Here is a 24756-nt window from a genome sequence, read left to right as displayed (position 1 = left end):
GAGTCTCCAGTGGAGAGCAGTAGAGAAACGTAAGCGTGGTGGCTAGAGAGGAGTCTTAGGGAAAGACCCGGAACTCTTAATGTCGTACCTGACGCCTGCGCAATGAGAACAGCGCCTCCTGGTGCGCGGAGGACTGACGGTGATGCAGCTTCAGGTGCGAGAGGCCTGGTTTTCATGGACTGTCCTGCAGGGTTCGCTAATTGTATTTTGTTGGAAATGGCTCTAGCGCGGACCGCTCAACCTCTGAAGTAGTGTTTATACGTGTTCCTTGTCGGGGAGAATGAAATGCGTTTGTTTTTTCTTTTCCTCCTTCCGCTTTGTTTCTGTGTGTTTTCTTTCTCTTTTCATCCAGCTTAGGCCTTGACGTGCTCCAAGCGCATTGCTTGACTTTAGGGGCTGAGGAATCTTCTGACTCACCAGGAGTGCCATTCCCCTCCCACTTTGCTGGGTTAGGGGCGCTGTTTGGAGCACTCTCTCTCTCTTTCCCCCCACTGCCCTGGAAGCTTCTTCAGAGAGTAGACAGAGTATCTGTCTGACTCTTCAGTGGTTATCTAGACCCTCTTGGCAGTATTTCACTCCGTAAGAGATGTGCTCTCTAGCAAGCCACACAGGCATTGAATTGAAGCATTTGTTGAATGTTTGATAGTTCAACTGAAAACACTACTTATTTTCTGAGTATTATTCAAGGCCTGTCATAAATATTCTAAAAATGTACCCTGGGAAAATGCAAATCAGCAGCGTGCAATATATACCTAGACACCCTCTTCCCTTCTACAGAACTTTGTATTCTTAACTTAGGTTTTGACGTCTTATCAATATGTGCTTTAGAGTTTGTTTATATCAAGTTAAGTTTTGACATGTTATCAACCTATGATACCAAGTAGCCTTGTTAACTTGGGTCTGGCTTAAGAAGTTGTCACAGGGTGTAATGGGTGTAGCGTGTATGCTGCTGCTGCTAAGTCACTGCAGTCGTGTCCGACTCTGTGTGACCCCATAGACAGCAGCCCACCAGGCTCCCCCGTCTCTGAGATTCTCCAGGCAAGAACACCGGAGTGGGCCGCCATTTCCTTCTCCGGTGCATGAAAGTGAAAAGTGAAAGTGAAGTCGCTCAAGTCGTGCCCGACCCTCAGCGACCCCATGGACTGCAGCCTACCAGGCTCCTCCATCCATGGGATTTTCCAGGCAAGAGTACTGGAGTGAGGTGCCATTGCCTTCTCCGATAGCATGTATAACTCAGTCCAAAAAATATACTGGGTGGGAATTTCACCTTGTCTTGGCTTGTTGGCTTCCCCTGAATATTGGCTGTTAGAAAGTTTAAAACCAAATTTGCAATGGACTCATGGCAAGAGCCATTATGTGAGTATTTCCATAAACAAATACAAATCTTGTTGGCTGTTTTGTGTGTCTTCGATTTCCCCCCTTTTTTGGCCTATTTATTAGTTGTGTTATCAGAATGTTTTGTGAATCTGTCAGCTATCATAATTTTTTCTTAAAATATAATAAGGCTTACAGGTGGCTGTGTACTCTGGGGTACTTTACACTATGACTCCTATTAAGTCAATTTCATAGGGATCATACTCTTTTCTAGAGCCTAGTGTAACAAAATACCACAAGCTTGGTGGCTTCAAACACCAGAACTTTATTCTCTCACAGTTCTGGAGACCAGAAATCCAAAATCAGCATCCTTGAGCCAAAACCAAGATGTTGGCAAGGCTGTGCTCCTTCCTGAGGCTCTGGAATAGAATCATTTCTTTGGCTCTTCCAGCTTCTGGTGGTTGCTGGCATTCATTGACTTATGGCCACATCATTCCAGTCTTCAAGGCCAGAATCTTCAAATAGCTCTCTGCTTCCTCTTTACATCACCTTCTTCTTGATGTGTATCAGATCTCCTGCGGCCTTCCTCTTGGAGGGATATGTGTAATTGCATTTAGGGCCCACTTGATAACCCAGGATTATCACCCCATCTCAAGATTCTTAATTTATTCACATCTGCAAGGGCCCCTTTCCCATATATAGTGGGATTCACACCTTCCAGGGATTAGGACTGGCACCTCGGGGGGACATTTTCCTGTCTACCACAGAGTTAGAAACAGCAAGTCTATGATACTGACCTGTAGAAACTGTTACTGATCAATGGGGAAATTTAAATATTATGGTGGGCAAACTAATGGAACACAATAAAATTTAACCTCCTGTGGACATTAACTTCCAGACCTTTGCTCACCAACTTGTACCTCCAAGCTAAAGCTTCCTTAAAGACACTTGTTATAGGTAGAAATTGCCTTATATATTTCTCTTTTCTAACACCCAGTGTTTTAAAATTATGGATTATGAATCATTAGTTGGTTGTGAAATCAATTTAGTGGGTCATGAGCAGCATTAAAAGATGTTGGAATAGGAAATATCAGAGTGGGTTGCATGTAGTAAGGGTAATCATTGTTTCATGAAACAATATGTATATGTGTATTGGATCATGATATAAATATACTGCTTACTCTAGGCTTGTAGTAGGCATCTGCTGTAGGCAAATTCACTATTCATCACACTCTATGGCAAGTTGCAGCCGGAATTAGAGTTCACATCAATTGAAGTTCTTATTGTGTGGAATAGTCCACGGGGTAGGTGGATCCCTACTCCCTCAAGTATAAGTTAATTTACAGAGCCTTATTTCTATAAGTGTTCTTCCCAGTGTTGGGTAGGTTCTTTTATCTTATTTCTACATTTATAATAGTTCTTTTCTCAATTAACAAAAGAAAGATGCATTCCTCACCGAGGGTGTAAAACCCTCCAGTATGACAAGCAAAGATATTCAAGATGTTTTGGGAGAAGCTTCTTTTTCCCCCTGATCATTACCTGTATTTATTAAAAACTTTTAGTTTTGTATTGAGGTATAACTTATTAACAATGTTTTGTGGAAGTTTCAGCTGAACAGTGAAGGAACTCAGCCATCCATATACATGTATCCATTCTCCCCCAAACTCCCCTTCCCATCCATGCTGGCATATAACATTGAGTCCATGTGCTATACAATAGGTCCTTGCTGGTTATCCATTTTGAACATTACAGTGTGTACATGACCTTCCCAAACTCCCTAACTATCCCTTTCCCCCCGGCAACCATGAGTTCATTTTCTAAGTCTATGAGTCTCTTTCTGTTTTGTAAGTTAAGTTCCTTTGTATAATTTCTTTTTAGGTTCCACATATAAGGGATATCATACGATATTTCTTCTTCTTTGTCTGACTTACTTCACTCAGTGAAGACACTGACAGTGAAGACAAGAATGACACTCTCTAGGTCCATCCTTGTTGCTGCGTATGACATTATTTCATTCTTTTTAATGGGCGAGTAATATTCCATTGTGTATATGTGCAACATCTTTTTCTGTTCCCCTGTTGATGGGCTTTTAGGTTGCTTCCATGTCTTGGCTATGCAGACAGTGCTTCAGTGAGCATTGGGGGTACATGTATTCTTTTAGATTATGTTTTTCTCTGGATATATTGCCAGGAGTGGGATTGCAGGGTCATATGGCAGTTCTATTTTTAATTTTTTTAAGGGACTTCCATACTGTTCTCCAGGGAGAAGGCAATGGCACCCCACTCCAGTACTCTTGCCTGGAAAATCCCATGGACGGAGGAGCCTGGTAGGCTGCAGTCCATGGGGTCTCGAAGAGTCAGACACGACTGAGCGACTTCACGTTCCCTTTTCACTTTCATGCATTGGAGAAGGAAATGGCAACCCACTCCAGTGTTCTTGCCTGGAGAATCCCAGGGGCGGTGGAGCCTGGTGGGCTGCCGTCTATGGGGTTGCACAGAGTCAGAAACGACTGAAGCGACTTAGCAGCAGCAGCATACTGTTCTCCATAGTGGCTATACCATTCCTACCAACAGTGTAGAAGGGTTCCCTTTGGGAGAATCTTTCTTTAATGATCAGTCAAGACAACGTAAATCTTTCTTAGGCTTCCGTCTTTTCCCATCTTACATATATTCCAGATAAGGGTGAAGTAAATGCTTAGATATGGTAATTGGATATTCATTGTGACTTTCTGAAATCAGATAGACTGTGTAAGTGTGAATGCTGGGAGTGATAGTAATTTTCCTTTAATCATCACATCTCTTTTATCTTCTGTGGTTAAGAAGTGTATTGTTATTGAAGGAGAATCTGGCGAGAGCAGAGCAAACTGGCATTGAAGAAAATATTGAACCCTAATTTTTTTTCACGCATGTAAACATAAGCAAAAAATTTTTTTCAGCTAGTCTCAATGCTTATCTGTAGGATGTATTGTTATCTGGAAAGGAAAGTGACTTTGAACAACTGAAGGAGTGAAGGTTAGTGACACTGATTCTTTACCCAAGGATTGAACCCAGGTCTCCTGCATTGCAGGTGGACTTTTTACCAGCTGAGCCACAAGGGAAACCCAAGAATACTGGAGTGGGTAGCCTATCCCTTCTACAGCTGATCTTCCAGACCCAGGTCTCCTGCATTGCAGACAGATTTTTTTTACCAACTGAGCTATCAGGGAAGCCCTCTTTTAAATATAAAATGAATTATTTTAAAAGACCTTCATATTTTTTCCCCATTACATGGAATAATCTGCAAAAACATCATGCATAATTTTATTTGCTTATTTTTTTGATGACCATTTTTGGTACCACCTAAAATCATTTTGTGTACACCCATCAGTGCCTTAATTTTATTTTAGATTTGGCATGTGGTGTTCAATGAAATTTAAAACATATCGTGAAAATCACAGATCACCAAATACTTCCTGTTCCGTCTCTTTCCAGGCATAAGACTGTAGTTCATTTCATGCCAGTTCTTGGAGTTGGGGAAGGCCATGTGACTGCCTATGGCCAATGGGTTATAAACAGAAGTGAAGTGTTGCCTTTACCCATATGAAACTCTCTGGAGCTCTCCTTTCCCTCTGGTACAGAGGATCATTGCTTTGTCAGCCTTGAGAGTTGTGATTATGAGGAACAGATCCTGTTCTGCCAGCCACAAGGTGCACCTGGCTTAGGTTAGAAAGAAGCCTTTGTTGTTTGAGGTCATACAACTTTGTTTTTTGTTACGGCAGCATAACATAGCCCATCCTGTCTGATACACTTAGTTTATCAAATTCTGTCATGAAGTACATAAATACATCCCTGTTTAATAATTTCTGCCTCTTATTAACAATAAAATTGTGTGCTAGCTGCTAGACTGATTTGTTTTTGACAGCATGTACTTCTATTCTTCATTAAATATAAGGGAAAATTTTTATTATTATTAAAAAAAACTGCTTAGAGTATTACAGAAATTTTATGTGGTTTTTACTTAGTTATTCCTGAAAGTTGAAAACCAAATTTCAGTATACACATGGACATACTTATTAAAGGGATACTGTGATTAAAAAAAAAATTCTAATTCATAAATAGTATTTATTTTGTTTTACTACTGTGAATTAGCATATTAAAAAGCAGAGACATTACTTTGTCAACAAAGGTCTGTCTGGTCAAAGCTGTGGTTTTTCCGGTAGTCATGTATGGATGTGAGAGTTGGACTATGAAGAAAGCTGAGCGCCGAAGAATTGATGCTTTTGGACTGTGGTATTGGAAAAGGCTCTTGAGATTCCCTTGGATAGCAAGGAGATCCAACCAGTCCATCCTAAAGGAGATCAGTCCTGGGTGTTCATTGGAAGGACTGATGCTGAAGCTGAAACTCCAATACTTTGGCCATCTGATGTGAAGAGCTGACTCACTTGAAAAGACCCTGATTCTGGGAAAGATTGAGGGCAGGAGGAGAAGGGAACGACAGAGGATGAGATGATTGGATGGCATCACTGACTCAGTGGACATGAGTTTGGGTAAACTCCAGGAGTTGGTGATGGACAGGGAGGCTTGGAGTGCTGCGGTTCATGGGGTTGCAAAGAGCTGGACACGACTGAGCGACTGAACTGAACTGAACTGTGAATTAAGTGATGACAAAATGCACATACATTTTTATTCCTAGTTTTATAACATTATAAAATGTATAAACTAACTCTATTAGTTCTTATTAATATATCATTTTAGTCTTGATTGGTTTTAATAATTGAACTTATGAGATATACTTTATAATCTATTTCCCAGTTTTTAGAAAATTTGCATCAAATACACATACTAACACATTTATTGGAATTGAAAATTGTCACACTTTTTCTCAAAGTGAATTTCATTTAGATGATTGGTTTGAAAATGAAGATTGACTTCTTTAATTAGATTATGTGGTCAATAGCACATTTTCTCCAAATTGAATAAATTATATCTGCAGCCCCTCCAGGGTTCAGCGAAAATATATAGAGTACATGATGTAATGAAAGTGTTTTATAAAAAATATTTTGCATTAAATTAATAATGTTTCCATTTTGCTAATCCTTTAAAGGTTATTTCAGGTAAGGCAAGATACTTCTAAATGAGAACAAAAGAAATATGGATTTGGTAAATCTTAGTATTGCTTTTTTGATTTATTTCCCAGACATTGTGAAAGTGAATAGCAACGATGCCTGGATAATAAGTTCTTTTTCTTTTAACTCAGATTTTAGATTCTGTTTTGGAGGGTAACGGCCTCTCCACTGTTTACTAGATATGTTATTTTGAGTTGCAGAAATTTTATGTTTTTCCTTATATTAGCATCTGTAGTAGGAATCTTAGCAGCAGACAGTAGTGGCTCCAGGTCAATATATTCTTCTAAAAATCAGATTGAAAACAATTATTTGTTTTCAGAAAAATTTGAGAAACTATTGAAGTTGTCAGTTGATCAGTTCAGTTCAGTTCAGTCGCTCAGTCGTGTCTGACTCTTTGCGACCCCATTAACTGCAGCACGCCAGGCCTCCCTGTCCATCACCAACTCCCAGAGTTCATCAAAACTCATGTCCATCGAGTCGGTGATGCCATCCAGCCATCTCATCCTCATTGTCCCCTTCTCCTCCTGCCCCCAATCCCTCCCAGCATCAGAGTCTTTTCCAATGAGTCAACTCTTCTCATGAGGTGGCCAAAGTATTGGAGTTTCAGCTTTAGCATAAGTCCTTCCAAAGAACACCCAGGACTGATCTCCTTTAGAATGGACTGGTTGAATCTCCTAGCAGTCCAGGGGACTCTCAAGAGTCTTCTCCAATACCACAGTTCAAAAGCATCAATTCTTTGGTGCTCAGCTTTCTTCACAGTCGAACTCTAGCATCCATACATGACCACTGGAAAAACCATGGCCTTGACTAGACGGACCTTTGTTGGCAAAGTAATGTCTCTGCTTTGAATATGCTATCTAGGTTGGTCATAACTTTCCTTCCAAGGAGTAAGTGTCTTTTAATTTCATGGCTGCAATCACCATCTGCAGTGATTTTGGAGCCCCACCCACACAAAAAAAGTCTGACACTGTTTCCACTGTTTCCCCATCTATTTCCCAAGAAGTGATGGGACCAGATGCCATGATCTTCGTTTTCTGAATGTTGAGCTTTAAGCCAACTTTTTCACTCTCCACTTTCACTTTCATCAAGAGGCTTTTGAGTTCCTCTTCACTTTCTGCCATAAGGGTGGTGTCATCTGCATATCTGAGGTTATTGATATTTCTCCCAGCAATCTTGATTCCAGCTTGTGTTTCTTCCAGCCCAGCGTTTCTCATGATGTACTCTGCATAGAAGTTAAATAAGCAGGGTGACAATATACAGCCTTGACGTACTCCTTTTCCTATTTGGAACCCGTCTGTTGTTCCTTGTCCAGTTCTAACTGTTGCTTCCTGACCTGCATATAGGTTTCTCAAGAGGCAGGTCAGGTGGTCTGGTATTCCCATCTCTTTCAGAATTTTCCACAGTTTATTGTGATCCACACAGTCAAAGGCTTTGGCATAGTCAATAAAGCAGAAATAGATGTTTTTCTGGAACTTTCTTGCTTTTTCAATGATCCAGCAGATGTTGGCAATTTGATCTCTGGTTCCTCTGCCTTTTCTAAAACCAGCTTGAACATCTGGAAGTTCACGATTCATGTATTGCTGAAGCCTGGCTTGGAGAATTTTGAGCATTACTTTACTAGTGTGTGAGATCAGTGCAACTGTGCTGTAGTTTGAGCATTCTTTGGCATTGCCTTCCTTTGGGATTGGAATGAAAACTGACCTTTTCCAGTCCTGTGGCCACTGCAGAGTTTTCCAAATTTGCTGGCATATTTAGTGCAGCACTAAATGACAACATCATTTTTGAAGATTTGAAATAGCTCAACTGGAATTCCATCACCTCCACTAGCTTTGTTCATAGTGATGCTTTTAAGGCCCACTTGACTTCACATTCCAGGATGTCTGGCTCTAGGTGAGTGATCACACCATTGTGATTATCTGGGTCGTGAAAATCTTTTTTGTACAGTTCTTCTGTGTATTCTTGCCACCTCTTCTTAACATCTTCTGCTTTTGTTAGGTCCATACCATTTCTGTCCTTTATCAAGCCCATCTTTTCATAAAATGTTCCCTTGGTATCTCTAATTTTCTTGAAGAGATCTCTAGTCTTTCCCATTATGTTGTTTTCCTCTATTTCTTTGGATTGATCACTAAGGAAGGCTTTCTTACCTCTTCTTGCTATTCTTTGGAACTCTGCATTCAGATGCTTATATCTTTCCTTTTCTCCTTTGCTTTTCACTTCTCTTCTTTTCACAGCCATTTGTAAGGCCTCCCCAGACAGCCATTTTACTTTTTTGCATTTCTTTTCCATGGGGATGGTCTTGATCCCTGTCTCCTGTACAATGTCACGAACCTCTGTCCATAGTTCATCAGGCACTCTATCTATCAGATCTAGTCCCTTAAATCTATTTCTCACTTCCACTATATAATCATAAGGGATTTGATTTAGGTCATACCTGAATGGTCTAGTGGTTTTCCCTACTTTCTTCAATTTCAGTCTGAATTTGACAATAAGGAGTTCATGATCTGAGCCACAGTCAGCTTCCGGTCTTGTTTTTGCTGACTGTATAGAGCTTCTCCATCTTTGGCTGCAAAGAATATAATTAATCTGATTTTAGTGTTGGCTATCTGGTGATGTCCATGTGTAGAGTCTTCTCTTGTGTTGTTAGAAGAGGGTGTTTGCTATGACCCAGTGCATTCTCTTGGCAAAACTCTATTAGCCTTTGCCGTGCTTCATTCCGTATTCCAAGGCCAAATTTGCCTGTTACCCCAGGTGTTTCTTGACTTCCTACTTTTGCATTCCAGTCCCCTATAATGAAAAGGACATCTTTTTTGGATGTTAGTTCTAAAAGGTCTTGTAGGTCTCCTTAGAACTGTTCAACTTCTGCTTCTTCAGTGTTACTGGTTGGGGCATAGACTTGGATTACTGTGATATTGAATGGTTTGCCTTGGAAACAAACAGAGATCATTCTGTTGTTTTTGAGATTGCATCCAAGTACTGCATTTCAAACTCTTTTGTTAACCATGATGGCGATTCCATTTCTTCTAAGGGATTCCTGCCTACAGTAGTAGACATAATGGTCATCTGAGTTAAATTCACCCATTCCAGTCCATTTTAGTTCGCTGATTCCTAGAATGTCGACGTTCACTCTTGCCGTCTCCTGTTTGACCACTTCTTGATTCATGGACCTAACATTCCAGGTTCCTATGCAATATTGCTCTTTACAGCATCAGACCTTGCTTCTATCATCAGTCACATCCACAACTGTCAGTTGATAGATCATCACAAATAATTTTTATGATGGATTTCTATGTAATCTTTTGCCTCTAACTTGGGATGAATTTAAGGACTTGGGTCATATTGCTATGACCTAGCTTTTTCGATTCCCATCTACTTGTTCCTGTGAAAGTTTCTCAGTACTTATGTCAATACAAGTAAAAGTAGAATTGATGCTGTCTCATTCAATAATAAGTAATAGTTGTACATGAATATATTAAATCAATGAAGAAAACTTCTGTCAAGAGACGTGTTAAATTTTTTTTGTTTATAAGCATTCACCTCGGACAGCAAGGAGATCAAACCGATTAATCCTAAAGGAAATCAACCCTGAATATTCATTGGAAGGACTGATGCTGAAGCTGAAGCTTCAATACTTTGGCCCCTGATGCGAAGAGCCAGCTCATTGGAAAAGACCCTGATGCTGGGAAAGATTGAGGGCAGGAGGAGAAGGGGATGACAGAGGATGAGATGATTGGATGGCATCACTAACTCGATGGACATGGGTTTGAGCAAACTCGGGGGGAGGGTGAAGGACAGGGAAGCCTGGTGTCCTGTAGTCCATGGGGTTGCAAAGAGTCGGACATGACTGAGTGACTGAACAACAACATAAGCACTCTCCAAAATTCATGATATGTTTAATTTGTTTTGATCGCTTGTATTTCAAAACATTGTAACCCTAAACCAACCCAAAGGGAAAACTATTTTTAACAGAGAATTTGAGTCACAGAAGTTTAAAAAAATTAAAATTTAATTTACAAATATTTTATTGCAAAGAAATAGAATAGATGATCAAGAAATGTCTTTTAAGTATAAAAATATATTAGGATAAGGTGACATTTCATGAGGTAAGTAGAATGTAACTTCAAGGAGAAAAAGAAATGGTATAAACTTTTCTACTATCAAAGAGGTCATATTTGTGTATTTTATAAACAAAATGATGATGGATATGAAATTACTATTCCATTGGACATTGAAAAGATGATGTAATGCTTTTATTTTAAAATTTTCATGTTGGCAATACACTTTGCCATTCTTTAAATTTATGATGAAAAATTTTAGATGTCAACTTAAAATGTGCAAGAGAGCACATGCTTTCTCTTAGGTGGGTTATAAGCAAAAGTTCGAAGATCATTTGTATTTTATTTTTTTATGCTAACAGTTTCTAAGGCTGTTTCCAAAAGTGCTAACTGGAGAATTAAGGTGGTAGTCTAGGATTCATTACAGTTTCTTTTTATCAATTACAGTTTCTTTTATTAATTACAGTTTCCTTTATTAATTACAATTTCTTTCTTATATCTCTTTTTGTGAGAACTCATTGCAGAAAAAGAGTTATACCTGTCACTTATCTGGGTAATTGTCTCATTTTTATAAGTACGTGGGTATTTATGTAGGATATTTATATATATTTTGGATATAAATATAAATATTTATATATATTCCCGGATATGGAGATACAGGAAAAAGCAGCTCTCTTCTGGTGGCACTAACTGCTGCTGCTGCTGCTAAGCCTCTCAGTCGTGTCCGACTCTGTGCGACCCCATGGACTGCAGCCCACCGGGCTCCCCTGTCCCTGGGGTTCTCCAGGCAGGAGTACTGGAGTGGGGCGCCATCGCCTTCTCCCATGGACTGCAGCCCACCGGGCTCCCCTGTCCCTAGGATCCTCCAGGCAGGAGTACTGGAGCGGGGCGCCATCGCCTTCTCCCATGGACTGCAGCCCACCGGGCTCCCCTGTCCCTAGGATCCTCCAGGCAGGAGTACTGGAGCGGGGCGCCATCACCTTCTCCCTGTGGCGCTAACTGCTACTAGTGACTTCACCCTTCTTTGGTGTTTCTATCACCCAGTCCTTGTACGGCTGTTGTATATCATTTCAGACAAAGAAGGTGACGACTAAGGGAAAAATAAAGCTTAGAAATATAGGAAAATATTATCTCTTTATCAGAATAATTTAAGTGCACTTTCCCCTACATCAGTACATTTAAGAACATCAACAGTTTGCAAAAGGATTTAGTAGCATGTTGGTATCATGTGAAAACCCATTACCAAAGGATCTCTGCATCCAGGGCCCTCTATTTTCTGGGCTTCCAGCCCTTTATCTCAAGCCTAAAAGCATATTTATCCATCTATCCTACACTCTTTAAGTTGTAGTTGTCTGAAGTATTACATGTACATTTGTTGAAATTTGGAGAATACTAGTAATTTTTGTTCTCAGTAGTTATACATATTTTAAATAAATTAAAGAAGACAAAGAGTCTATTATATTTACCTAGATATTTACCATCTTTGTTGTTCTTCCTTCTTTCCTGATGGTCCAAGTGCCCCTCTGGTATAATTTCCTTTCAGCCCGAAAAACTTCTTTTGTCACTTTTTAAAGAGTGGATCTGCTTGTGCCAAATTCTTTTATGTTTGGTTCGTGTGAGAATGTCTTTATTTCACTGTCATTCCTTAAAGGTATCTTCACTGGATATAGAATTCTGGGTTGAGAGTTGTTTTCTTTCAGCTCTCAAAAATATTGTTCTAGTGTCTTCTGGTCTTCATGGCTGCTGAGGAGAAATCAGCAGTTGGTCAAATACTTGTTCCCATGTATGTAATGTGTCAGTTTTTAAGATTTAAGAAAAAAAAACTTTGATTTTCGGAAGTTTATATTTTTGGGACAAGAATAAAAATCATGCCAGATTCATAAATCAAACTTCTGAATACCAAATTTTTTTTTTCTTAAAACTTAAAAATTGACATCTGTACATTTATGACTTCATTATATTAGGGAACTTTTGGCCATTATTTTTTCAAAAATTCTTTTTGTATTAATTTACTTCTCCTGTCCTTCTAGGACTCCAGTGACTCAAATGTTAGATTATTTGATAATGCTCTGTTTATTTCCCCCACTTTTAGGTTGAATAACTGCTGTTATCTATTTTCAGTCTAATCTTTAGTTTCACTGGCCCTTTCCATTCTCATTGCCTCTGTTCTTTTATCAAGCTGTGCATCATTTTTATTTCATACAAAATGTTTATTTTCAGTCCTAAAATTTCTATTTGAGTCTTTGCTGTTGAATCTATTACTTTGCAAAAAAATTCTGTTTCTATTCATTTAAGGAAGGTTTATCTTCATGAAGCATGGATATGATGACTAAAGTCTTTGATAGTTTCAATATCTAGGTTGTCTTGGGGTTGGCATATCCTAATTTTCTTTTCCTTACAAATTGATCATAATTCCCTGGTTCTTTGTATGCTGAATAACTTTGGATTATATCTTGTATTTTGAGTATTAGGTGGTGAGTCTCTCAGCCCTGTTAAAATTCTCTGGAGAATGTTGATTTTTGTTTGTTTTGGTATACAATCAGCTTGGTTATATTTGGATTGTAAGTTGTGTGTTGCCTTCTATGTCAGTTCAGTTTTCAAAGCCCTTACAATGCTGCTTTGGGTCAGTTCTAAGCATGTGCAGATTAGGGAGTAAGCCTAGTCATGGGTGAGTCTATGCATGTAGAGAATTAGGGATCCCTTTGTGTATCTTTCTGCTCTCTAAGATTTCCCTCACACTCTCTGAGTCCCAGAGGCCCCTTTTCTTCATCCTCTGGCTGTAAAGACAGGTTTCTGTTAGGAGTTTAGTCACCTGCGTTGCGTGATGGGGCCACCCATGGGGCCGAATAGGGAGAAAAAACAAAGACAGAAAAAAATGGTAGGGGTTCCTCTGCAGTCCCTTTCCCCACGTCCTCTGTTTAGAATGATAAGTTATGGAGGTTTCGGATGCTTACTCCACCGCCACTGTCCTACAGCCCCAGGACTGGGCCTAATCTTGTGGTAAAGCTGGCTCTCAGGTTCTCCTTTTCCTGGTCCTCGAGACAGTAAGGCAGTGTTTCTCTTGGAGTTTATTTGCTACCAGACCCAAGTTCCTCCCTTGGGTCACCCGTGGGTGAAATCTGGGAGATACAAGAGGAAAAACAAAAGGAAACTCATCACCACTTACCCAGAGATGATTTGTTTAAATTCCAGAGTGAAAGTCTCTCCCGTCCTCTGGAGAAGAGATTGCCATCAGTCCCTTTGTAAACTCCGAGTCTCGTAGTTTTGCGGTCTTCACCTTTGGTTTCAGCGCTGCTGCGTCTTCAGCGTCATGTCAGGCCCTCGTTGTTGTTGTTCTGTGGGGAACTGGGTATCACAACTGGTGCTAAGATGCTCTCTGAGTAGTAAATGGTCTGTTTGTATAATCCAGAGACCTGGTATTTCTTTGTACAAAAATCAACTCTAAATGTGTTGTAGATCTAAATATAAGAACCAAAACTATGAACTTTCTTTGAGAAAACATACAAGAAGCCTACTGTGATGTTAGACTAGGCGAAGTCTTCCTGGATCGAACATGGAAAATGCGAGCCATAAAATAAAAAGTTGATAAATTATGCTTCATCAGAAATGTAAAACTTCTGATTTTTGAAATATACTTTTAAGAATATGAAGAGATAAGCCACAACTGGAAGAAACTATTTGCAAACATTATACCTGATAAAAGACTTGTGTCTAGTCAGAAAATAGGAAGAACTCCTACAACTAAAATGTAAGAAGATAAACAACCCAATTAAAAAAATGAGCAAAAGATGTGAACAGACTCTTCGCCAAAGAAGATATACAGATGACAAATGAGCACGTGAAAAGATGTTTAACATCAGGGGAATGTGAATTAAAGGCAACATATTGACTAGAAAGGCTCAAATTAAAAACAGAGAATAAGAATGTTGATATGGATGTGGAGCTAGCGGAATCGGAAAATGGTATAGCTACTTTGGAATATAATATGGCAGCTTATTATAGTGTTAAATATATCCTTACCAGAATTCCCCCAGATTTCCACCGAAGAGAAATTAAAAAATATGTTTACACAAAGACTTATACTCAAATGTTTATAAACAGTCTTATTTATGATCGTCCAAACAGAGAAATGTGAAGGAATGTGTGTGTGTAAATGAAGAAGATATTCTTGAAACCAATCTGACTGAAAAAGTGTTCTTCTCTAGCTATTTCTTTTTTTTTTCTTTAGCTATTTCTAATGTTATTAATTGAATTGCTTCTCTTTCTGGATCCCTAGCCAGTTTCTCTTAATAAAACAGTGTATAATCAGCCCATCGTTGATTCTTCCCACTATTCGCTGGTTCAGTACTTTTCCCTAATTTTTTCTTAGAACTTTACTAATGGGGTAATTAACTCATCCCTTCACAGGGAATCTTGATTTCTGTCTGCTCCCAGGAATTCTAGAAACCATCATCATCATCGTCATTGTCATTATATCAGCAGCAGCAGCATGTAAGTACCATCATCACATCATCATCACCACCTCCACCACCATCATCATCTTTAAAGTGGTTTTTCAATCATCATTGAAGTGGGTTTTCAATCCCGTCCGTCTAAAACAGGGCAGATGCCACATAGCTTTAGCAGACTTGCTTTACTCTTCCGAAATAATCTCACTCCCAAGCCTGTTACTGTGTTTCTCACAGAGTGAGGTAGCAGAGTGGTTAAGAGTATAGGCTGTGAAGCTGGACTTCCTGGATTCAGCTTGTGGCTGAACCATATACTAGCTGTGCAGCCTCAGGCAAGGTACTTAACCTCTCTGTGCCTAAACTTTGGGAAATTTTTAACCTCTCTGTGCCTTAATTTCTTCCTCTGTCAAATCAGACTGATGCTGGTGCCTGTTTCATAGGATTGTTCTGAGTATTAAATGTAATATTATAAAGCACTTAGAGCAGTGCCTGATACATAATTAGCTCATTGTAAACGATAGCTCAGTTGGTAAAGAATCTGCCTGCAATGCGGGAGATTGTGGGTTCAATCCCTGGGTTGGGAAGATCCCCTGGAGAAGGGAAAAAAGGGTACCCACTCCAGTATTCTGGCTTAGAAAATTCCTTGGGTTCTCAAAGATTTGAACACGACTGAGCTTTACTTTCACTTTCAAATGCTAATAGTAAATGAATTATAATAATAATTATATTGGTGTTCCTGTTTCCTGGAATGTCCTGTCCTCTGCCTTCTATTTAACCAAGCCATCTATCCTGAAGGGTCAGGTTACTTCCATGTCTGACTTGAATTCATCCTGACTGCTTTTTCTTTTTTAAACATTTTTATTGGAGTATAGTTGATTTTAAATGCTGGGTTAGTTTCAGGTATTCAGCAAAGTGAATCTATCCACTCTTTTTTAGATTCTTTCCCATATAGGTGATTACAGAGTTTGAGAAGGGTTGCCTGTACGATACAGGAGGTCCTTGTTAGTGATCTATTTCATACGTGGTTGTGTGTATATGCATCCTGACTGTTTTGGTTCTTACTGATATCCCTCCCCTCTACAGCCATATGGTACTTATAACCTGACCCACATCATTTAACCAATTGTGTATTGAAGTCTTTCGGCCTCCCCTTCTCTAGCTGCAGTTTAACTTCTCTGAGAGCAGGAAGTGTGTCCTGCTGGAGCTGTCTTTGAGTTCCAGTCTCACATCTTTAAGGATGGGGAGGGGGGTGATTTTTGCCCGAGTGTCCCACTGCTGCCTCAAAGACCATGTGCTGGACATTCCTGCTTGCACCTCCGTATGTACTCTCCACTCTTCTCTACCCTGCTCTGTGCCTTAGGAGCTGACCTCCTAAGACTGTATTTCTTTGGACCCAGGTATTAGGAGGCACCAGCAAGCGATTAGAGGGTGGTAGGGTATTTATTCCCTTGAGTCCCTCCAGCTTGGGTGGCTCTTTTCCCCAGAGCCCTTGGGCAGCCCTCCCCTGCAGCTGCAGTTCACGCTGAGCTTGTTAACTGCTTCCCTCCTCTGGGCTCTGCAGGCCTATGGGCAGTGACAGCTTGCTGTTCTGGTGATTGGGGTGGTTTACCACCCCTTGTTAGTTTCCTTAACAGTCCATGCCGAATTATGCTAAGTTGCTTCAGCCCGCCAGGCTTCTCTTTCCGTGGGAATTTCTGGGCAAGAATACTGGAGTGGGTTGCCATGCCCTCCTCCAGGGGATCTTCCTGACCCAGGGATCTGGGTTCCTGACCCGCGGTTCTTATATTTCCTGCATTGGCAGGCAGGTTCTTTACATCTAGCACCACCTGGGAATCCCCCTTAACAGCGCACATATCTTTAATTTCTTTTTTTCCTATCCTTGTATTATTATTTTTTTATAGTCTTTCTTCAGAGTCTAGGGATGCTAATAAAATGTTAAATAGAAGTGATGTTAATGGGAATCTCATTTTGTACCTGATTTCAAAGAGGAAGTTTGCAGTTTTTTTTCCCATTAAATATAATACCTGCTGCAGTTTACTGTAGACATTATGTATCAGATGATGGCTTTTTGCTTTTATTTCTGCTTTGCTAAGAGTCTTTTCTAAATTATGAATCTATGTTGAAATCTATCAAATACTTTTCTATATTTATTGATGTGATCATATATTTTTTTAAAAATTCTTTTTCCTATAATGCAGTAAATTATAGTGATTGATTTAATTTTTTTTCCTGGAATAAACCGAACTTGACTGTGATATATTTACTGTTATTTCATATATTTTTGTCTTCATTTGCAAATAAACTGTTTAGGGATTTTACATGTATACTGATAAGTATTATTAACCTATAATTTTACTTTTTAAAAAATGTATTTGGTTTTGGTATCAAGGTTATGCTAGTTCATAAATTTCTCCTCTTTTTCTATTCCCTGGTATAGTTTTGAGATCGACATTATTTTTTCCACAGATGTTTAGTAGAATTTGCTGGTAGAGTCATCTAGGCTTGCGTTCTCTTTGTGTAAAAATTTTGAATTACAGTTTTTTTTTGGATAATCATTATTCTTGTGTTATTTTTTTTGAAATTCTACTCACTGGTCATCTGAAACAGGACTCTCTTTATGTCAACTTTGATAAGTTGTATGTGTTCTAGAAAGTGGTCCATATAGCCTAACTTTAAACATTTGTTGCCACAGTAGGCTATGGGTTATTAATTTTCAAAGAACCAACCTTTAGCTTAGATAATCTTCTCTGCGTGTGTTTGTTTTCTATTTTACTGGTTCCTTCTGTTTTTGTTATCTTCTTTCTATTCTATTTGGGTCGAATTTGTTGGTTTGGTTTTTTTTATTTACTTATAATGTGGAAGTTTAGCATATTGATTTTAAACTGTCTTCTTTCTTACTATATGCAGTTGAAGAAATGATGACTTCTGAGGAGGATGAGAACCCCATGGGCCAGAGTGGCTAGAGAAAGAATCACAGAGAAGCTGGGACTTGCAGTTTCAGAAAGAGGAACTGACGTGCTTAGCAGACTGATGGGATATTGTAAACAAAAACTTAGGCAAGAATATATTAAAAATTTTTAATAGAAAATTTCAAACATATACACATGCAGAGAGAGCGATATAATGAACCCTGTGTACCCACCTCCCCCTCCTCTAATATTATTTTGAAGTAAATCATGGATGGCATATGATTTCATATGCTTATATTTCAGCATGCATGTCTAAAAGATTGGGAATCTTTTTTGCTTATTTAAAATAAAATCAGCCTGTTGAGGACTTTGTAATGAGGTGCTAATAAGCAGTAACATTATCATGGTAATTTGGCCTGAGGACTCATGAGTATGCAAATCTGGGGTCACATGGCCTTCTTACTCTGAAACCTAAACTCAAATCCTGGAACGGTTACAACTCTGATAGAGCAAAAAGTCACACCTGTCAGTATGAGAGAAGAAGGGTCCAAAGATGTCATCTTAGAGGTCATTGGAAAACACATTTCCATTAATGACCAGGAATCTTATCATTTAGGCCACTTGTTTGGGAAATCAGCACAAACTGGCATAGCCCACAGGCAGTTTGGAAGGGATTTTGTTTGAGGGGCATGATGCGTTGTGTAAAGTACAGGCTCACACTCTTGTGTTAGCTTGGCCCAGTTTCTGCTGCATTGATCCACTCCTTCTCTGGCTTTTGGTAGTTCACCTTTGTATCCCACCCCTGGGGTAGATTTTGTGATCCTGGAAGAGGCGTGCCCTTTATCTGCTCCAAAGGGCAGCATGGTTTTTAAAAAAAGGTTTTGGAATCAGAAATAGGTCTGAATCCTGTGTACCCCACTGAAAAGATCTAGATACTCTTTTAGCTGTTTTCATCATCAATAAAACAGGTTGGCGATGGGTACTTGGCAAGGCCATTATGAAAATTAATTATGGCAGAAAGCAAAGAGGAACTAACGAGCCTCTTGATAAAGGTGAAAGAAGAGAGTGAAAAAGCTGGCTTAAACCTCAACATTCCAAAAATAAAGATCATGGCATCCGGTCCCATTACTTCATGTCAAATAGGTAGGGAAACAGTGACAGATTTTACTTTCTTGGGATCCAAAATTACTGCAGATAGTGAGTGCAGCCATGAAATTAAAAGACGCTTGCTCTTTGGAAGAAAAGTTGTGACAAATCGAGATACTATATTATAAAGCAAAGACATCACTTTGCCAACAAAGATCTTTATAATCAAAGCTATGGTTTTTCCAGTAGTCGTGTATGGATGTGAGAGTTGGACCATAAAGAAGGTTGAGCCCCAAAGAATTGGTGCTTTCAAACTGTGGTGTTGGGGAAGACTTTTGAGAGTCCCTTGGACAGCAAGGTGATCGAAGCAGTCAATCCTAAAGAAAATCAGTCCTGAATATTCATTGGAAGGACTGATGCTGAAGCTTCAATACTTTGGCACCTGATGTGAAGAGCTGACTCACTGGAAAAGATCCTGATACTGGGAAAGATTGAAGGCAGGACGAGAAGGGGACGACAGAATACGAGATGGCTGGATGGCATCACTGACTTGATGAATATGAGTTTGAGCAAACTCCAGGAGATAGTAAAGGACAGGGAAGCCTGGTGTGCTGCAGTCCATAGGACTGTTTTCCATATTTCTTTGTGTCCACAAAGAGTCGGATGCAACTGAGTGACTGAACAACAACAATAATATGGGAACCACATGGTGCTTGCTATTAATCTTTCCTCTCAATTTAAGATTGACCCTGCCTTTCTCGGAGTTACCTGAACCTTAGTATGTATCCCTGGACTTGGTCAACAGAAATTCCATAAATTAAACTCTACTTGGACGTTTGTTCTCATTATACCAGACCCTCTGAGTTGTCTGCTCTGAGAATGTTATCCATATTTCTTTATTTCTGAATCCAAAAATTTTCTCAAAGTTTCTAGTTTCTCCGCCATTCTGCCCTGGGTGGCGGGAGTTCTTGTCCTTAGCCACACGTCAGAATGTTAGAAATTCTCGTTTAACTGAAACTGTCTACTGACAGCATTAGCGTTCTTAGAACTCCACATTTATATTTCATTATATCCTCTCTAACCCACTCTGAGTTCTTGAGTCATAATAATTTGGACAGAATATATTATTTTCCAACATGGGGAATCAGAGTTACTAGGATTTGAGAAAAGAGTTTGAAAGAGAGTTTGGAAACCCCAAAGGAAATAGTCATTCACTTCACAAACTTGCCTACAGTTAGCTTGCCCAGTGACTGGACTGAAGTTTCACTAGGGCAGCCTCATATCCATTTAGTCTCTGTGGCTTCATTTTCCCATCTTCAACTGATAGATAATAATGCCAGTGGTCGGTATCTTGTGAGTAGATCCTGAATAAGCATTTGTGTGATTTAGTCATAATGATAGCACCATAATACCTACCCCATAGGGTTACAGAGATAGGAGAGTGTTTGCATTGTGGTTAGACACAAGCGTTTTAGAGCCAGACAATCTAGGTTTCAAGCTCAGCTTTACCACTTATTACCCACATGACTTTGGGCAAGTTACTTAACCTTTTAAAGCTTTACTTTCTTCATCTGTAAAATGGCAGTACTAATAACATCTATTTCATAGGGCTATTAGAGGATTACATGAAATAAATTCTGGTATTTAAGCACTCTCTAAAAGTCTCTTTACGGTTATTCTTAAAAGTACTAATGGTGATTAAAGTATTGGAATAAGTAGGTATGAAACTCCAGCAGAGTAAGTGCTTAATAAATGTGAGAAGTCAATAATTATTTTTTTCTCTTTCAACACTTCCTTCTCTATCAACTGAATAACAAACATGAAAAGGAAACGGTAAGGAGGTTAAGGACCTGGACTCTGGTATCAGACTGTCAGGGTTCAAATCTTAAAGCTAAAGTTTACTAGCTGTGTGGCTTTAGGCAAGTTATGTAACTTCTCTGTACCTCAGTTTCCTCATCTATAAAGTTAGGATAATAGTAGAACCTACCTCATAAAATTATTATGAGGATTAAATTGTTTGATATAGTGAAGTATTTAATAACAGCCTCAACACAGTCAGTGCTATATATTTGTATATAAAATAAAAGATACTTTATTTGTCAATTTTTAGTTCCAATTCCAAGTGCATAAGTTTCCATTTTGTAATATATATGGTGAGTGATTGACATTGAACTTGGATGAACTGTGGGCAAGTTATGTCGTTATAAACAGAGCTTAAAAACTTAGAGAAGAGAAACATGAAGACCAATATATATAGGTATATGTTAATAATTATGGGCTTCCCTGGTGGCTCAGAGGTTAAAGCGTCTGCCTGGAATGCAGGAGACCGGGGTTCGATCCCTGGGTTGGGAAGATCCCCTGGAGAAGGAAATGGCAACCCACTCCAGTACTCTTGCCTGGAGAATCCCATGGAGGGAGGAGCCTGGTGGGCTACAGTCCATGGGGTCTCAAAGAGTCGGACATGACTGAGCGACTTCACTTTCACTTTCTTTCATTAATAATTATGAAATACTACATATCAACTGCTGATTTAAATATTAAACATGAATTATCTCATTTAATTCTACCACAGTCCTTTGAGGTAAGAGCTGTTTTATCCTTATGTTACAGATAGAAATGAGGCACAGAGAGACTGTGTAACTTGCCTTGGGTCACAGAGTGGAGCTGGGTTAACTCTGAATCTGTCTCCGCAGCCCTTCGTGTCACTCTGGTGCCCAGTTCCCTTCCCAGTGAGATGGACAAAATGGTGCTCTGCAGGTCATGGGCTTAGGCCAGTGATCTTCACACGCTGAGTCACTCACCCTCGTGAGATACAAGTAAGTTTAAAGTAAGTTTAAGGCCGGCAATTTAAAGCACAGGATCAGTCTTCTGCGTAGCTTAATGCTAGTCCAAACATTCAGATAACATAAAATAGGTTTATCCCCCATAAAATTTATTTGTCTGTTTATCCCAAGATGTGTTTATACGAAAATGAGCATGTGATAAATGTATGCAGTCCTGGGTCTTGCTAGTAATACAAAAATAAACACGTTAACAAATAAATTTGAAAGTGTGATTGACCCTTGAATAATGTGGAGGCTAGAAGTGCGACCCTCCTCACAGTGGATAATCCATGTGTAAGTTTATGGTTGGCCCTCCAAATCCCCAATTCCTTATTCTTGGATTCGGTCAGCCTTGTACTGTGTGGTACTGTGGTACACATTTACTGAAAAGAATCTTTGTATGTACGAAGAACTCGTGTTGTTCACGGGTTGAATTCACTAAAAGCTGGCTTAATGAAAAAATGTGGTCACCAGTTCAGACAGAATGCTTCCCTGTCAGCAGGATTTCTCTGACAATTACATTAATAGTTAAATTTCTGAGCACAGAGAAGCAACAGATCCTCAAGAGATGTTAGGATGTTTTTCCTGGGAAAGCCATGGAACAGCTACTCTTTGCCACAGTTCCTGGAACCCTTGTGTTCGCCAAAGCCCTGGACCTTCCCTTGCTTTCCAAACAGGAGAGCCTTATACTGAAAGTATGGTTGTTTAGGACCCAGCTCTCCCCCATAGCAGCCACAGGTTACTTCAGTATTAAACACCCATAGGCGGCAGTGACTGTTCTGGTCACCCATCACACATTTGCTCTTCCTCCTGGTCAGAACATCCTGAATTTCCTCTGGTGAATCTTTTCTCTGTGACTCAACCCTATGGATTGTGGATTGGGTGGGGCTCCCTTCTGGCCCCAGAGGTGGCACATATGAACAATGCCTGAGTAATCAGGAGTGGACAGTGACCCAAGTTGATCCAATCAGTGTGATTCCAGGACTCATGAAGGAGGTTAAAAAATGGCACTGTCTTCTCGGCTGGAAGACACCTGGGAGGATGGGAACCCAGATGCCAAGTGGAGAACGAGAATGAACAACAGTGAGAGCAGGGCCGAGAGGGAAGGAAGCTGTCATCCTGATAACACCATTTGGGTTCCAGGCTCATGTCATGCCCGAAAACCATCCTGAAACTTTTCAATAACAAACCAAAAACTCTTTGCTGGTACCAGTTTGAGTTGAGTCTCTGTTACCTGCAACAGGAAAAGTCTTAACTGACATAGCGAAAAGAAACTATGGAGCTTTGTATTACTCACAGTAGCTTGTACCACTTAAAAAAATTATTTTAAAAATCTATATCTATTCTTACCTATTTCTTTTTCTCTTTAAAATAGAGTAAAACATTTTTTTTTTTTTGAGATCTCCTAGAGACATTCATGGATCCCTAGTTATTAATTACCATTGTAACATATTGGAGAAGGAAATGGCAATCCACTCCAGTATTCTTGCCTGGGAAATCCCGTGGACAGAGGAGCCTGGTGGGCTACAGGGGTGGCAGAAGAATCGGAGGCAACTTGAGCCTAAGCAACAGCAACAGATTGTAGCATATAATTCCTCCCTAAATGAAGCATAGTACATATGAGAATGCATGTGTGCACAGTGACACGTCAAAGACTGAAGAGGCTACTGTGGGATTTGGATGCTTGGCTCATGCACAGCCATGTGGGGCACAGGATTCTGAAAAATTAACGTTTTAGCAAAGTTATCTATTACTACAGGATGCAGACTTTAGGATCGTTAGTCTACTGAAACTTCAATGCTAAATTCACAGTTTCAAGGATCAACTATATTGGCTTACTGTGTTAATTTATCCTACTGCGATTTTTTCCTTTCCCTTCCATTTCATTAAGTCAGACTTTTCCAACATCCATGCTCCAGAGTAAATTCTGGGTCCAAATGTATTTGCTGGCCACTAAAGCAAAATGAAAATATTGGAAATGTTCCAGCTCGTTTTTTAGTTAAAAAAATTTTAAACCTTTCCCTAAAGTCCACAGTTTACTGACCTTTACATTGTAGATTTTCTGTACTTACTGATACAGGAAAAGCAGAGGCATTTAAATGAGTTTCACTTTAAGAGAAGCTGGTATTTGAGAAGTAATATTTATGAAATAACTATTTGAAGGAATGATTATTTGCATAAAAGGTGTTTTTCATTTTAAACAAAATCTCTTCTATGTTTCCCATTAATATTCACCCTATTTGTCTCAAGGACTGAGCGACTGAATTGAACGGATAAAACTGTGCTTAGAATTCTGGAATTTCAGAACAGGAAAAATGCTTGCTTGATGATAATTTTTTATTTGTAGAAGTTGCAGAAAGCAACAAGTTAAATAATTTGTCCAGTTAATGATTGGTTGATTAGTGGTAGATGAGAATGTGTTGCCAGTAGACCCACATTATTTTTAAAAATTTTAAAATTTATTTATTAGTTTTTGGCTGTGCTGAATCGTCATTGCAGTGTGGGTTTTCCTCTAGCTGTGGCAGGTGGGGGCTATTCTCTAGTTGCGCTGTTTGGGGTTTTCATTGCGGTGGCTTCTCTTGTTGCAGATCATGGATTCCAGGGTGCACCGGCTTCAGAAGTTGTGATACCTGGGGTCAGTAGTTGTGGATCCTGGACTCTAGAGCACAGGCTTGATAACTGTGAGGCTTAGTTGCTCCGCGACATGTGGGATCTTCCTGGATTGGGCATCAAACCTGCATCTCCTGCATTGCCAGGCGGATTCTTTACCACTGAGCCACCAGGGAAGCCTGACCTGCTTCCGTCTTAAAAGAAGTTCGTCAGGAACCCTCCCTCTGCAACCTGCTCCCACCCCTTTCCCAGCCAAAGACGTTCTTAGAAGGAAAAATGATATAGTTCTGAAACTTTAGGTTTCATAAAGAAAGGAAGAGCATTAGAGAAGGAATAAATAATAGTAATATGTCTTTTTTTAAAATTTCAGTTGATCCAACAGATATTAGTTTGCTCAAAATAATAATAGAA

The 24756-nt window shown here is 39.5% G+C and overlaps 1 long non-coding RNA gene across 1 annotated transcript; it reads left to right on the top strand.

Moving 5' to 3' along the window:
- Positions 1-34: 34 nt before the first annotated feature.
- Positions 35-24461, top strand: LOC113891127. Its single transcript, XR_003510671.1, has 3 exons — positions 35-154; positions 21607-21729; positions 24324-24461. It is a non-coding gene; the product is annotated as an uncharacterized LOC113891127 (long non-coding RNA).
- The last annotated feature ends 295 nt before the right edge of the window (positions 24462-24756 follow it).

This window comes from Bos indicus x Bos taurus, chromosome 4 (genome assembly GCF_003369695.1).
Source record: "Bos indicus x Bos taurus breed Angus x Brahman F1 hybrid chromosome 4, Bos_hybrid_MaternalHap_v2.0, whole genome shotgun sequence".
NCBI classification, from domain to species: Eukaryota; Metazoa; Chordata; class Mammalia; order Artiodactyla; family Bovidae; genus Bos; species Bos indicus x Bos taurus.
Note: the sequence above shows the minus strand (reverse complement) of the source record. Positions and strands in the feature narration are given on the sequence as shown.